Consider the following 14,159-nt stretch of genomic DNA (forward strand, 5'->3'; position numbering starts at 1 on the left):
GATTTTTGAGTGGATTTCTTTTCCAAAGGACTGTTCAAGTTGTTTTTTATTGTGAGAGCCTTTTTTTCCAACAGGAAGGAAGAGCCCCAGAGACTCCAACTTCCTGTTCCTGTCCAGCAGGCTACTCCCCCTCCAGTGTTTTGTCCATCTCCTGGTCATGTTTCACTTGGATTTCGAGGTGGGCGGATCATTTTCTTTGTCTGCTGGATATATACCTTTGGATTTTTGGACTTTGGCCCTCATTTAGAGTTGGGTGGAGAGGTTACTCCCTCACAGCCATGACAGATATCCCCTCTGCTGAAATATAAACCCCATTACATCCTATGGGATTTATTTTTCGGCAGATGGGATATCCGTCACCATTGTGACGGAGCAACCCCTCTGCCAAAGTCTAAATCCAGCCTTTTGATTTTGTAATATCACATTATAGTAAGTTCAAAAACTATTGTATAGGGGTGTTGTTTGTTTGATATGACATGCACCAGTATTTCTTTTTACTTTTATTTAGTTTTTTTAATTTCATTGTGGAGGGTGGCCTGTAGTTGAAGTAGGGGCCTAGTTATGTTTTGGCATTTCATTTTTCATATTTTTGTAAAGGAAAATGTTGCACAGTTCAGTAACCTTTCTCCAAGTTTCTTACATTTGCAATATTCATGTACTTTACTACATGCCTGAGATGTCCACTGGGCTGTCTGTATGTATGTTTGTATATGTGGGGTAATATTTGACGCCATAGGAGATGTGTGTTGTTGTAAAAAATTTTTAGCTCAGTTAATTTGTATGTTTTCACTGAACTAATGGTAGTATTTGCTTCAATGATACCACCATACCTCCTTTTGTTCTGGCCAGTGTGAGTGTGTGTTTGTGTGTATGTGTTTGTCTTTGGCCAACCATTTGTCTTTGTTCTCCATGCCATGTGGCCAGGGGTCATTTTGTGTAGTCTGTGTCCATAAGCCTCAGTGTGTGCTTTGTTCCCCATGTTTCCTTGCTCTCTGCTGTTGTTTGATTATGTGGTTGGCAGGCATGTTGTGCATCGAGTTAATGTGCCTTTGCCATAGGCTTGCATGTGTTTTTTGTTTTCCATGCCTCCTTCTCACTGTTGTTGCTTGACCATGTAGCTGGAGGCCATTTTGTACATGCAGCCAGTGTGCCTTCGCCATAGGCTTGCATGTGTTCTTTGTTCCCCATACCGTCTTGCTCCCTGTCGTTGTTTGACCATGTGACTGGCAGGCACTTTTGTGCACCCAGCCAGTGCGCTTTTAATATAGGCTTGCATGTGTTTTTTGTTCCCCAGGCCTCTTAGCTGTGCCTTTGCCATCGGCTTGCATGTGTTTTTGTTCTCCATGCCTCTTAGCTCACTGTTGTTGTTTGACCATGTGGCTGACAGCAATTTTGCTCATCCAGCCAGTGTGCCTTTGCCATAGGCTTGCAGGTGTTCTTTGTTCCCCATGCCTCCTTGCTCACTGTTGCTGTTTGACCAATGACCATGTGGCTGGCAGTCATTGTGTGCATCCAGGCAGTGTGCCTTTGCCACAGGCTTGCAGGTGTTCTTTATTCCCCATGCCTCCTTGCTCGCTATTTTTGTTTGACAATATGGCTGGCAGCCACTTTGTGCATCCAGACAGTGTGCTTTTTCCATAGGCTGGATGTGATATCAATTTAATATATGTTTGAGAATGATTGTAGTATATGTGTATTAAGAATATGATTTTGATGAACAGTGCTTATAATATTACATGCTTTTTCCTGCATTTTTTATTTTGCACCTCCTTGCCTCACAATAGGTTTCTTTCTTCTAGCCCTCCCATACAAACATCAGCAACTATTGATCGCTTTTTAATATAATATTTTATTTCATTTTTTATTTTAATTTCTAATTTTGATTTTTTAATGTTTATTTTTTTAATTTTATTTCTTTGCTTTTTATATTTTATTAATATTTATTGTCGATGTTGCATCTTTTTTTTAATTTGTTTATTTTATTTTGTTTCTTTTTAAATTCATTTTTTTGCATTTTTCCTTGATCAATCCATCCATCCATCCACCATAGGCTCACAGCTGTGCTACAACATTCAGTTTCTTTAGGTGTAATTCCATTTCCTCCTGGACACCCTGGATGCAGTGCATTGCAGACACAGCTGCATCATTCATCATTCATTGTTTTGATGATTATTCAATTTTCCTCTAGATCACCCTGCCTGCTATAGGCTTTTAAGGATTATTTAATTTATCCATGCACCTCTCTAACTAGCATGGGTGTTTCCTTTAGAATAGATGGACATACAGCAAAGAGCTCTATCTGTGTGTTGTGTTGCTTGATTTGAAACATAATTGTATGCTATGGTGGTGTGGTTAGACTTTACAATGTTTAGATAAATTGTTATTAATTACATAAGTAACCAACCACTCTAATACTGCATATGTCTGTACTATTTCAACCTGCAGCAAGGCCACGTTTCACTAACTACATGTTTTTTTGCATGGTTGCTTCTAGGTGAATAGAAGAGACATCACCAGCAGTACTGCCAAACAAAAGGACTGTACAGTCTCCCATCCTCCAATCTCTTCTGCTAGTGCAGCTTAGTGCCACTGCAAACTGAGAGCTTTAAGATGGCCAGAAAGAAATTTGTTCGCAAGAAAGTGGCCAGTGAGAAAAAGTAGCTTTCCACCAGTGGCGTGCTGTCCACAACCTTTTTTGGTAGACATGTGCCTGCGACACCGGCTTTTGGGGAGGAACCTGAGAATAGCACCCCCTCATCAACAGCACCACCCTAACCTAAACCCAAGACCATGTCTGTCAGTGAGGCAGCCACTGCAATCATGGCAATGCCGACGACCAGTGACCTTGAATTAGATTTGTCCCTTTCGCAAAGTAGTACCCAAACGTTTCTGGAAACAGATCAAAGTGGACCTCAGCCACACAAGCAATAGTAGATATTCCTGAAAATGGAGCAGAACAGGAGGTCAAGCTTCCTGCTGAGCAGGAACTTCCTCTTTTACAATCATTGGCTCCCAGATCTCCAGCACGGAAAAGGAAGAGTACTACTCCACCATCTTCGCCAAGCACCACTTCTAATGATGATGATAGGGACATGGAGTGCACCCCGACAGAGTAAAGTTCCTGAAAACCTTAGAATTTCGGAGGGGATGATAAGGAGGATAACAAGGACGAGCCATTGTGGGAGCTGAAACCTAGGAGTCTGACATTACTTTTCAACCTGCTCCGAGGGATGTGGCACAAATAGCAACACCAGCTCCCAAATTTGTAAAGCTGCAGTAGAGACCTGCACCAACTCCTACCTCTGTAGAAGTTTGCACTACAGAGAGGCCATCGACAACACACCAACCTACCTCCAGTTCTTCTTCGGCCATTGGCAGTGGCCAATATGAAAGTACTTCTGCTCAGTTTGGGTCTTTTTTAGATTTGCAAACAGGAGGAGAACCTTGCAATATGCTCCATTTGCCACACAAGTGTTCTTCAAGGTAAGCCTGGTTCACATTATGGCACTGGAGGCCAAATTACCCATATGAAAAAAAATCACACAATCCGGTGGGAGGCGCACCCTAAAAAAATTGCTGAATGTGGTCCTGGTGGTGAAGGTGGAGAGCATGGAATCATCAGCTACAATTGCAATCATGGTAGGAGGTGATGATGAGAAAGAAGAGGGTGACTTCCTCACGCAAAGCAGCCCTCTCCCCGGCAGTGCACCCACCTCTGCGACCTCACAATGGCACAAGAAGGCTCAGAGTCAGATGGAGACACCATGGCAGTGTCTGCCCCACAAAGCACACTGAGTCTACCTTCATCTACTTTTCAAAAGGCACCTGCGTAGGGGCCCCAGAAAAGAAGAACATCCAGGCTACTATTACGAGCATGTTCAGACAGGAGGGGCCCCTATGACTGCAACCACTTAATGGCATGTTTGTACAACTCAAAGCTGGTAAAAATTTTGTCACTGTCCCTCCTCTCTTTTTCTTTTGTGGAAGGAGTGGGATTCCTAGAATTTGTGGCAGACATCTGCCCACAATAGAAGGTTCTAAGTCGGCCCTATTTTGCCAATGCTGCTGTTCCAGTACTGCATCAGGATGTGCTGCAATTGGGTTGACAAGTTTTGCAGCAAAGCGTTGTCCACACTATCCACCTGACCACAGACAGGCAGACCAGATGTCAAGTGACTGATTATACAGTATGTGCATCACTGCACACTGGATCTCTTTTGCAGGGGTAAAGCAAAAGCTATCTACAGGTCTTGGCCTCAAGAAGGTTTTAAGAGTTTTTGGCAACATGCAACAGTAGCCATGTATACCACGGAGTAATCACATACAGCTGCAAACATCTTGGACGAATTCAAAAGCAAGGTGTCTGAATGGCTGTGACCCAGAGGTCTCCAAACTGGATTTGTTGCCACAGACAATAGCAGCAACATAGTCAAGGCCAATGCCGATGGTGGCTATTTCAGGGTTCTGTGTTTGATGCACTTCACCAACCTGGTAGTGAAAGACTTTCCCAAAAAAGAAGACATAGGGCCTGATTTAGATCTCGGTGGACACGGTACTCCTTTACAAAAGTGACAAATATCCCATTTACAAAAATCTAAATCCTATTTATCCTATGGGATTTAGATTTTTTTCACCATTACGACAGACTAACCCGTCTGACAAGTTCTAAATCAGTACCAGAGCCAGAAACATACTGACCACCAGGATACGGTTCTGCACTCATTTCAGCCATTCTTTCAAAAACTGGAAGCAGTTGAGAATCATTCAGCGTGCTAACAGAGTACCTGTTAAAGTCCCGATACAAGAGGTGCCTACAAGTTGGAACCTGACGTATTACATTTTGCAATGTCTGTTCGAGCAGTACAAACTGATCCACAACTATGTCATTTAAAGAGGAAGTGATGCAATGGAGAAAGCTATGACCATGGATGCAGACAAATGGGGCCTAGTCAAATGCCTCACACAGATGTACTCTCTTTTCAGATTTTCCCATAGGAAGTTCGCAAAGAGGACAGTATGATGGGCCAAGCTATACCGTTGTTACATCTGCTATAGGACCAGCTAAAGAAGGTGTCTGAAAGGCTCGCACTCGCAGTACTGAACAAAAACCTAGAAGCGCAAGCCTTGGTTGAGAGATTAATCTTTTGCTTGGCTTGTAATGCAAGGCTGCAAAATTACATCATACAAATTGTACTTCTATGCAATGGTACTTGAGCCACGCTACAAAACAATTCTTTCCACTTTCATTCCTTTCTCTGAAGGGGATGTTTCAAAATAGAAGAGGTGGATTGTTGAGCAAGCCAAAGACCTGGAAGAATGGCTGGAACTTAGAGTCCCAGTCTGCAATTCTGGGATGCTGCCTTTAACTTCCAGAGAGGGCAGTCTTGTCTCACAGCAGCCAAAAAGAGCACCAACAACAACAGAAACAGAAGAATCAAACCCAACCTCTGCCTTGGCTTTGTTTTAAATGGCAGTTCTTAATTCCAGTGCAGAGGCAAAGGCAAAAGAGGTTGAGCAAGTGGCAGCACCAATGAGCAAGCAGAGGATGTTCCAGGACTATCTGAATGACCCAAAAGATGACTATGAGGATCAAAACCCAGTATTAGTAGGGGAAGGTCTGTCAATGGCCAGAGCTCAGCAGGCTGGCTGTTACAGTGAGAAGGACTAGTCTCTCACCTCAAAACATGGAGCGATTGGCCATGATCAAAATGGACCAAAATGTAATATCTTCTGATTACACTGTTCCTGAAACAGCATAGGAGTAGGAGAATGATTGTTCAGATTCAAGTGTGTTAGTTGACCAACTTTGGGTGAACCATCTGAGTTTGAAGGCAAACTCTACTTCCTGGACTGAGTATGCCAGTGCCACTGTAGAACTTTTTAATTATTTATTTTTCGTCTGAACTTCTTTCTTTGCAAAAAAAACAAGAGTAGCTAGTGAAGCTCTACGTTTGGGTTGAATTAATGCTACATCACCATTTTTAGTCACATATATAGCCAGATTGGAGTTGGAACAGTGTGCAGTGAACAAGCCTCCACAATACCTTCATGACATTGGAGACAAAGCCTGCCTCCCTTTCATGTTTTTCTTTTTTTGTGCGTTACTTACCAGGACTGTCCCAGAAGATCATTTATTTACAAGAGTACCAAAACAAAATTCCAATGTGTTGCCGGTGTCAAAGAGACAATTGTGTACCTAACCTTCCCATCCTTGGCTTGGAAGAGGTAATTATAACTAACTACAACTATTGCAAAAGATGAGTGATTGTGAGTGATGATTAATGATTTATGTGGTGGCAGACAGGTAGGGAGAGTGTTCAATTCATGATAAACAAATCTATGTTTGGGGCCTGATGGGTGATCATTTTTCCTGAAGGTAATTCGCCTTTACAAACTTACTTGGCGAAAATGTAAATGTATGGTCTACTCCATGGGTCTCTAGGGCAGAAGGACTATTTGCATTTAACTGAATTGTGTCATACTCATTCCTTCATTTCCTTCCACAGCAGATTGACGATAATGTGCTGCTCATTGCCCTGATAAACACTGTTGTTGTCTTGTGTTTGTCTTTGTCACACCTTTCCCCAGATCCTCTTTCCCATCCATTCATCAAACCCTTAACCCTCTTGAAGTTTGACAATTTACACTAAATAGATCCCACACTTGGTGGGGTGGATCTGGTTGAATGCAAAACTAACTCAAAATACACACGAAAGTACGGGGTTCTCTAAAAGCGGACGTCGCGGATATTAGCGTAGCCCTGGGTTGTATGTATTCCTATTTGGAAGGGTAAAGTCAGTGGAATGTCAGTTGGAAATTACCGAGTGGAACAGCGAGGGGTGGGAAGAAAGGGATTTCCTTTTACGGACTAGGTGGTCTCACACACTATATAGTGTCATGCTTCATCATTTGACCACCTAGACCCACCCAGGTAGGACAGTGCCACCTGGGCGGACTTAACCTCACTGTTAAAGGAACAGGAGGGAGTGCGTAAATAAACTTGTTTCTGGAAAGATCGGGATCCAGCTAATCTACTGAAAAACTAAAAACACCTAAGCAGACACCTGTGAAGAGCAACAAATTTAATGGTGGTGTCTGACTGGTGTAGTTAAAAAGGGGGGTACTCTATGGGGAAATCAAAGAGTGAGAAAATGAAAAATGAATGATCTACATTACCCAAGGAATTACCTTGAGGCGGCCCTTTTCTTAGAGGCAGCTAGCCTCTGGTATCCAGGAGGGAGTGTCCCCTTATAGTCACACATACATCAAAGGGGACGCTCGCCGTGCGCCTACTTCGTCCTCTCCTTGGACCGCTTGTGACCGTCACAAGCGGTCCAAGGAGAGGACGAAGTAGGCGCACGGCGAGCGTCCCCTTTGATGTATGTGTGACTATAAGGGGACACTCCCCCTCCTGGATACCAGAGGCTAGCTGCCTCTAAGAAAAGGGCCGCCTCAAGGTAATTCCTTGGTGTGTGACTATAAGGGGATACTCCCCCTCCTGGATACCAGAGGCTAGCTGCCTCTAAGAAAAGGGCCGCCTCAAGGTAATTCCTTGGGTAATGTAGATCATTCATTTTTCATTTTCTCACTCTTTGATTTCCCCATAGAGTATTTCCCTCCAACGTGAGACGTAGGGATCCTAGGCCCTGACGAATGCCCCGAGACCTTCATTGGCTCACTTTTGAGGGCAGAAACATGTTGGCTAGTAATTAGTTAGGTGACCCTGTGAGTCCTTGTCCTCACAGAGGTGTCCCAACCCCCCTTTTTAACTCCACCAGTCAGACACCACCATTAAATTTGTTGCTCTTCACAGGTGTCTGCTTGGGTGTTTTTAGTTTTTCAGTAGATTAGCTGGATCCCGATCTTTCCAGAAACAAGTTTATTTACGCACTCCCTCCTGTTCCTTTAACAGTGAGGTTGAGTCCGCCCAGGTGGCACTGTCCTACCTGGGTGGGTCTAGGTGGTCAAATGATGAAGCATGACACTATATAGTGTGTGAGACCACCTAGTCCGTAAAAGGAAATCCCTTTCTTCCCACCCCTCGCTGTTCCACTCAGTAATTTCCAACTGACATTCCACTGACTTTACCCTTCCAAATAGGAATACATACAACCCAGGGCTACGCTAATATCCGCGACGTCCGCTTTTAGAGAACCCCGTACTTTCGTGTGTATTTTGAATTATAGGGAGCTAAGTACGGAGTGTTCCTCCATATTTATCCCCCCTCCTCCCTCTTCCTCTCTCCATGTGTAATGATGCAAAACTAACTCACCACAGGATCTTCAGTTACCTGAGCAGTAGCCCACACCAGCTGCACTTACCAAACCACGCATAAGAAATAACATTATTCCTCAATGTCAACATCATCATTCAGGCCTTTGTCATACGTAAATAAACCACTTAGCCTTGTCGACTACAGAGTACAGACTTTGAGTGAATGTTTCTTGAATTGAGGATTTCATAACTTTGGTTATGATTTGACAATGCTCACCATTGTTAATAATTTACTATTGCTAGTTTTTGTTATGTGGTATTCTTTGATGTGGCATGGTGGTAGTAGTCTGTCCTCAGTCTTCTTAAACTTCTAAAATTAATGTGTATATACAACGTACTAACTCTGGTTTTTTCATTCAATTTAGTTGCCTATGATCCTTTTGATTAATCCTACAGTTGGAGATCACCTAGGTGGAAGTGGGACCTCCCTGTTAAGCCTTACAAAGAAGGCACCTTGGGAAATCCTAAAGTAAGATGTTGGAACTTGGAAGATTGACAGAGGGAGCAGTCATCAGCCAGCACTTCATCTATTAAGGTAAGAGAACTGTGGGGTAAAGTGAACTACTTTACTTAGTACATCACTAACTTCTACTGAAAATGAGATAAATGCTTGTTAATCTATGTTTCTATAGGCATCGTAAGGAGTGGCAGCATACCCTCCTAAGTGGTATACAATTAGAGAAATAAATTAAAAAGACAGGCTGCACAAAAAGGCATCAGTGAAAAGTCAAAGTAAAACATAAAAAAAAACTTCAAACATAAAGTGGATTATAAAATTTCCCCTTTACTAACATATAAAATATAAATAATAAATTGAAAAACCCACCCTGTCCACCCAGAGCAGGCTCACCCCTCTCCTACACCCTTCCCCATCCCCAACCAATGATCAAAATATATGTCCAAATTCAGGGTGTTCATAATGAAGAAAAGCGCCCTTACCAAATTACCACCCTCTCCACCCACAACTCCCCTCCCACCAGACAAAATTGAAAAAAAGGGCTAATAGTGGGCATTTCCTACGAGAGTCTCCAGATGTTGAATGCAGGCCTCGAGGTATGCCATCAGACTTTCCAAGTACGCCAGCTCGAGCAGCACTGAGTGATGGTAGAGCCATACTTAAAAAGGGGCGGCATGGGGATGGGCAGCTCCAAGCTTTAAGTTGCACTGGTATGGCCTGGAGGCTGATGGGGCAGATGGTTGGCTGGTGTAAGTGGGCCTTGGTCCAGGAGCAGGGGCATGTGCTGGGCCCTCCTCGTCCACCAACCACTGGTAATATGCCTTAGTAGCCTCCAACCCCTGCTAGTCTCTGCCCTAGGTCTACCCACACAAGTGAGGTACCATTTTTATCAAAGGACCTGGGGGAATGCCAGGTGGAAGAACGTTTGTGGCTCTCCATAGATTCTAGAGGTTTCCATCACAGAAATGTGAGAAAATTCTACTTTTTTAGTCAAAGTTTGAGATTTGCAAGTGATTCTGGGTAAAAAAGACATGGTGAAAGCCTCTGAGGTCAGCCCCGCCGGGTACCCCTAGATGTCTAGCTTTCACAAATGTACAGGTTGGCTAGGTTTTCCTGGATGCCGGCTGAGCTAGGGTCCAAAACCTCAAGCTACACACATTGGAAAAAAGGAATAGTTTTCAGTGGGAAAAATGAGCTGCGTCAATGTTGTATTTTGAGCCGTTCGCTGTCACTGGAACTAGGCCTACCCACAGAAGTGAGGTACCATTTTTATTGGGAGACTTGTGGGAGCACAGAATAGTAGAACATGTGTTATTATCTATTGGATTTCACTGCATTTGCGCCTTTCAAATGGAAGCCAGTGTATAAGAAAGATGACATTTTAACAAATACCCTCCAAATCATACGCTAGTACGGGTACACACAAACTCAGAGATGTAGAAATAACCACATTAGTTTCCTCGATGTCCATTTTCCTTTCTGCCTATTTCACTGTAAGAATTGGTCTACACTAGGTGCTCAATGAAAAGCCATTGTACAGTGCAGTTAAGTTGCTGGCTCTGGGTACCTTGGGTTCTTAGAGACCCTATAAACCCTATATATTCCTGCAACCAGAAGGGACTAGCGGACGTAACTGTATATTGATTTTGTCAATCGGCCATCGTGACAAAAAGTTACAGATGAAAATGATGTCACAAATGCCCATTTTTTCCAAACTCATTTTCAATATTTGTTTATTTCAACAGTTATTTTCCTGGACAAAACCTTGAGGGATTTATACATTTGACCCCTTGCTGAATTCAGAATGTTGTCTACTTTGCAGAAATCTATAGCTTTTCTGGATCGACCATGGGTTTCACATTGGTTTCCACCACAAACTGGAAGTAGGTTGAGAGCACAAACAAAAGGGAAAATAGGTTACCTCTTACAAAAAAGCCGAAACTGTGGTACAAAATTAGGTTTTTGCATGTTCCTCAAAGCTGGGAAGATTGTGACTTTAGTACAGCAAACTGTTTGTGCATGCCATTCTTAGCAAAAGAACAGACACTTTTATCTGGAGCACTTTTTCCCTATTTTTCTCATAAAAACTCAAACTTTTGCTATATTTTGATTATGTTCTCAGTCCGTTCAAGGGGAATCCACAAACCCTGGGTACCTTTACAATCCCCAGGATGTTGGAAAAAAGGACAGAAATGTGGTGTGCATACCTTATGTGGGAAAAAGATTATGGAGCCCTAAGCACAAATTACCCCAAATAGCCAAAACAGGGCTCGGCACTGGGAAGTGGAAAGGCCAAGAAGCTAAGGGATTAAGGCAGTGGTAGGAGCTCAACTGTTCAGGGGTGGTCTAAATATCAGAAGGAATATGCAGCACTATAAGAGGGGGCATGGCTACAAGATTTACTTTGTGTCGTAGTTAAGTCTTTAGTGTGACCTGTTTTAAGACAACTGCATGCCCAGCTTCTGGTTTCTTAAGGTTCTTTTGACAGTTAATTCGGTATTATGGATGAAAGGCCTCGTAGGACTATGAAAGAATAATTGAATACAATGTATGGTGATGAATTACAAATAATTTAAGTGGTTCTTGCTCATGGATTGGGCATTGATAAGGAGGCGTTGTAGTTTCTGTGATGGTGGTCCATTGTTATCCAATGAAGAAAGAGGTGGATTTGAGGGTAGAGTGAGTGTTGAAGTTATAGGAGTGCTAGAAGGACTGTGGATGGAGGACTTTAGATAGTATGTAGTGAATAGGTGTATACATTAGGAGAAGACATGGGGAGTAGCAAGTAAGTGTGGCTGTAAATATTACAGGTAATCAAATTCATTGGAAAGTTAGTGATTGTTAGTTCGGAGTAATGTAGGGGAGTTAAAGTTAGTGGTAAGGTTAGCTGTTGACATACAATGGATGCCTGAGTGAAATTGTATAAGTGAATGAGGAAGTATTGAGTGGATGAAATATGTGAGAGCCAGCAAAGTGGTAGTGGTTTAGATGTGATGTGGATAAGAGAGGTTGAAGCACTGCTGATAGACAGGGCAGTTGAGAGAGAAGCTTAAATGGAATGCAAGAGTAGAGAGGTGAAGGGACATATTGGTTAAGGTGATTTTAAGAAATTGGGCTACTGGTTGAGAGAGGTGGAAGCCCCACCCAGACAATACCTACAATTTGTGTCAGGATGAACCACAAAAGTCATTAAATTAACCTATGCTTAACCCTCTAGGAGCGGGCATAAAAGGAGTCAGGCTTAACTTAGAGGTACTATATACAGTACTTATTCAGCACACAAACAGTATTAAAGTGAAAACACAACATAAGAAAAATCCCAAACCAATTTAGAAAAACAGACTAAATTGTAATAAATAAGATGAGACCAACAAAACAAAAATCCAATCATTCGAATTGGAGATGTGCAATTCTAATTTTTTTGGTAGATATAGTACCTAAAAGCACAACACACCACTGTGGTCATCAGGACATTCTAGGGAAGTGTCAAAAGTGCAAGCCGACAGCGATGGATTGTAGGCCAGATACAGGGACCAGATTAGTACTAGTGAAGAAGTTACCTTCTCAAAGTATGAGGCAAAGAATTCCATTTGAGGAGACCTCAAGGATCAGGGAGAGTGTTGCGGATGATTGTTGCTGTAGCATGAAGATCTGGTTGGGTGTTGGTTGCAGATGGTTGTTGCTGGAGGTTTTTGTTGGGAGTCAATGCAGGCACCCATTGCTGTAGTGCAAAGTGCATTGCCGGTCATCTATGGCGCAGAGTCGGGTTCACCAGAGCTTTGGCTTGGCAATCATCGCAGGCACAGGACTGTTCGCCAGTATGAAGAGCACAAAACTTCACAATTTCACCATTCAATGTAGGAAGACCTCAACGGATGCCTGGATCAGGATCTCACTTCAGCAGAGGGCAGCAGCACTGTGGCAGGTCCAGTTGCAGCAGGTCAGCTGGTCAGATGCAGGGAGGCCTCTGGGGATTGTTGTGTCCCTGTGGCTCAGACATGAGGTCATCCAACTGACTCTTAGATTCACTCGGTTAGCCTGCGATGAAGGAAGCAGGTCCAGTGTTCCTTCTCAAAGGACATAGCAGTTCTCAAGGAGCAGGGCAGACCCCCTGGGGGTCAAGGTAGTCCTGGAGCACCAGGGCAGTCCTCTGATAGCAGCGAAACAGTCCTCTGGAGAGCAAGGCAGGCCTTAAGCAGCAGAGTAGTCCTCTGGGAAGCAATGCAATCCTTCATCTGTAATGTCAACAGTGCCAGTAGTGGACTGATAAGTTGTTATGAGGGTGCATTATTTATACCAGGTGCAAGCCTTTGAAGTGGGGGAACATCCTAGGCTGCTCTCACATCTGGTTCTGGGAAGTTCTTCTCTTCACTTACCATGGCTCCAAGAAGACTGGGGTGACAAAGGGCTGGTGTTGGGTTCCCTTGTCTGTGCTGGAGGCAATCATTTTGAAGTGTAAGGGGTAAAAGAGCTCCATCCCTCAGTGATCATTGCAAGACGGTTCATCCTGCCCACTAGTCCCCTATTGTTCTCAGCCTGGACCTATTACACATTCTTAATTAGGAAACAATGAACAGATCTGGGCAGCTTGAAACTACTAGAAAGCCTTAGAAGCTTTTGGGCAGGAGAATGACAACTTTCTAAAAGTGGCATTTTCAAAATTTTAATCTAAAATCTGACTGTACCATTATAAAAAATGTAAATTACAATTCATTGGAGTCCAAACATGCGATTTCTACCTGCTCCTCATCAAAAGTTAGCACTTATGAAATCGAATAAATAGCCCGATTGTTTTCCAGTGGGAGAGATAGGCTTTACAGTAGCAAAAAAGAATTTACGACTTTAGATTACTAGTACATGTAAAACTTAAACCCACATGTCCTACCTTTTAAATTAAATGCACAGCACCCTGTCCTGTGAGCCTTTAGAGCCTTCCCTAGGGGTGACATAAGTATTACAAATGACGAGTTAGGCCTGGCAAAGGTTTATTTTGCCAGGTCTTAGATATCTTTTAAGCACTACTTTTAGTTGGTGGTACAATGACTGCTACAGGCCCACTAGTAGCGTTCAATTTGCAGGCCCTGCATACATCTAGTACCATCTACTAGGGACTTACAAGTAAATTAAATGCACCAATTAGGTGTAGGCCAATTTGATCACATATTAGGGAGAGAGCACAAGCACTTTAGCACTGCTTATCAATGATAAAGTGCATAGAGTCCTTAAGCCAACAAAAACGAGTACAGCAAGCAGGAGGGGTGAAGGCAAAAAGTGTGTGGGACTACCACCCAAGGGTGTCAGATCTAACACTGTAGCATTTGGCTACATTATGTTGTGTCTGTGAAACATAAAATGTCTCCCTTTTTCCCTTTGGATATGTATGTTTAGGTGTGATGCTTAATCTATTGAGTAATCCCATTATCCCGGA

Source organism: Pleurodeles waltl, chromosome 4_1 (genome assembly GCF_031143425.1).
Source record: "Pleurodeles waltl isolate 20211129_DDA chromosome 4_1, aPleWal1.hap1.20221129, whole genome shotgun sequence".
Lineage (NCBI taxonomy): Eukaryota > Metazoa > Chordata > Amphibia > Caudata > Salamandridae > Pleurodeles > Pleurodeles waltl.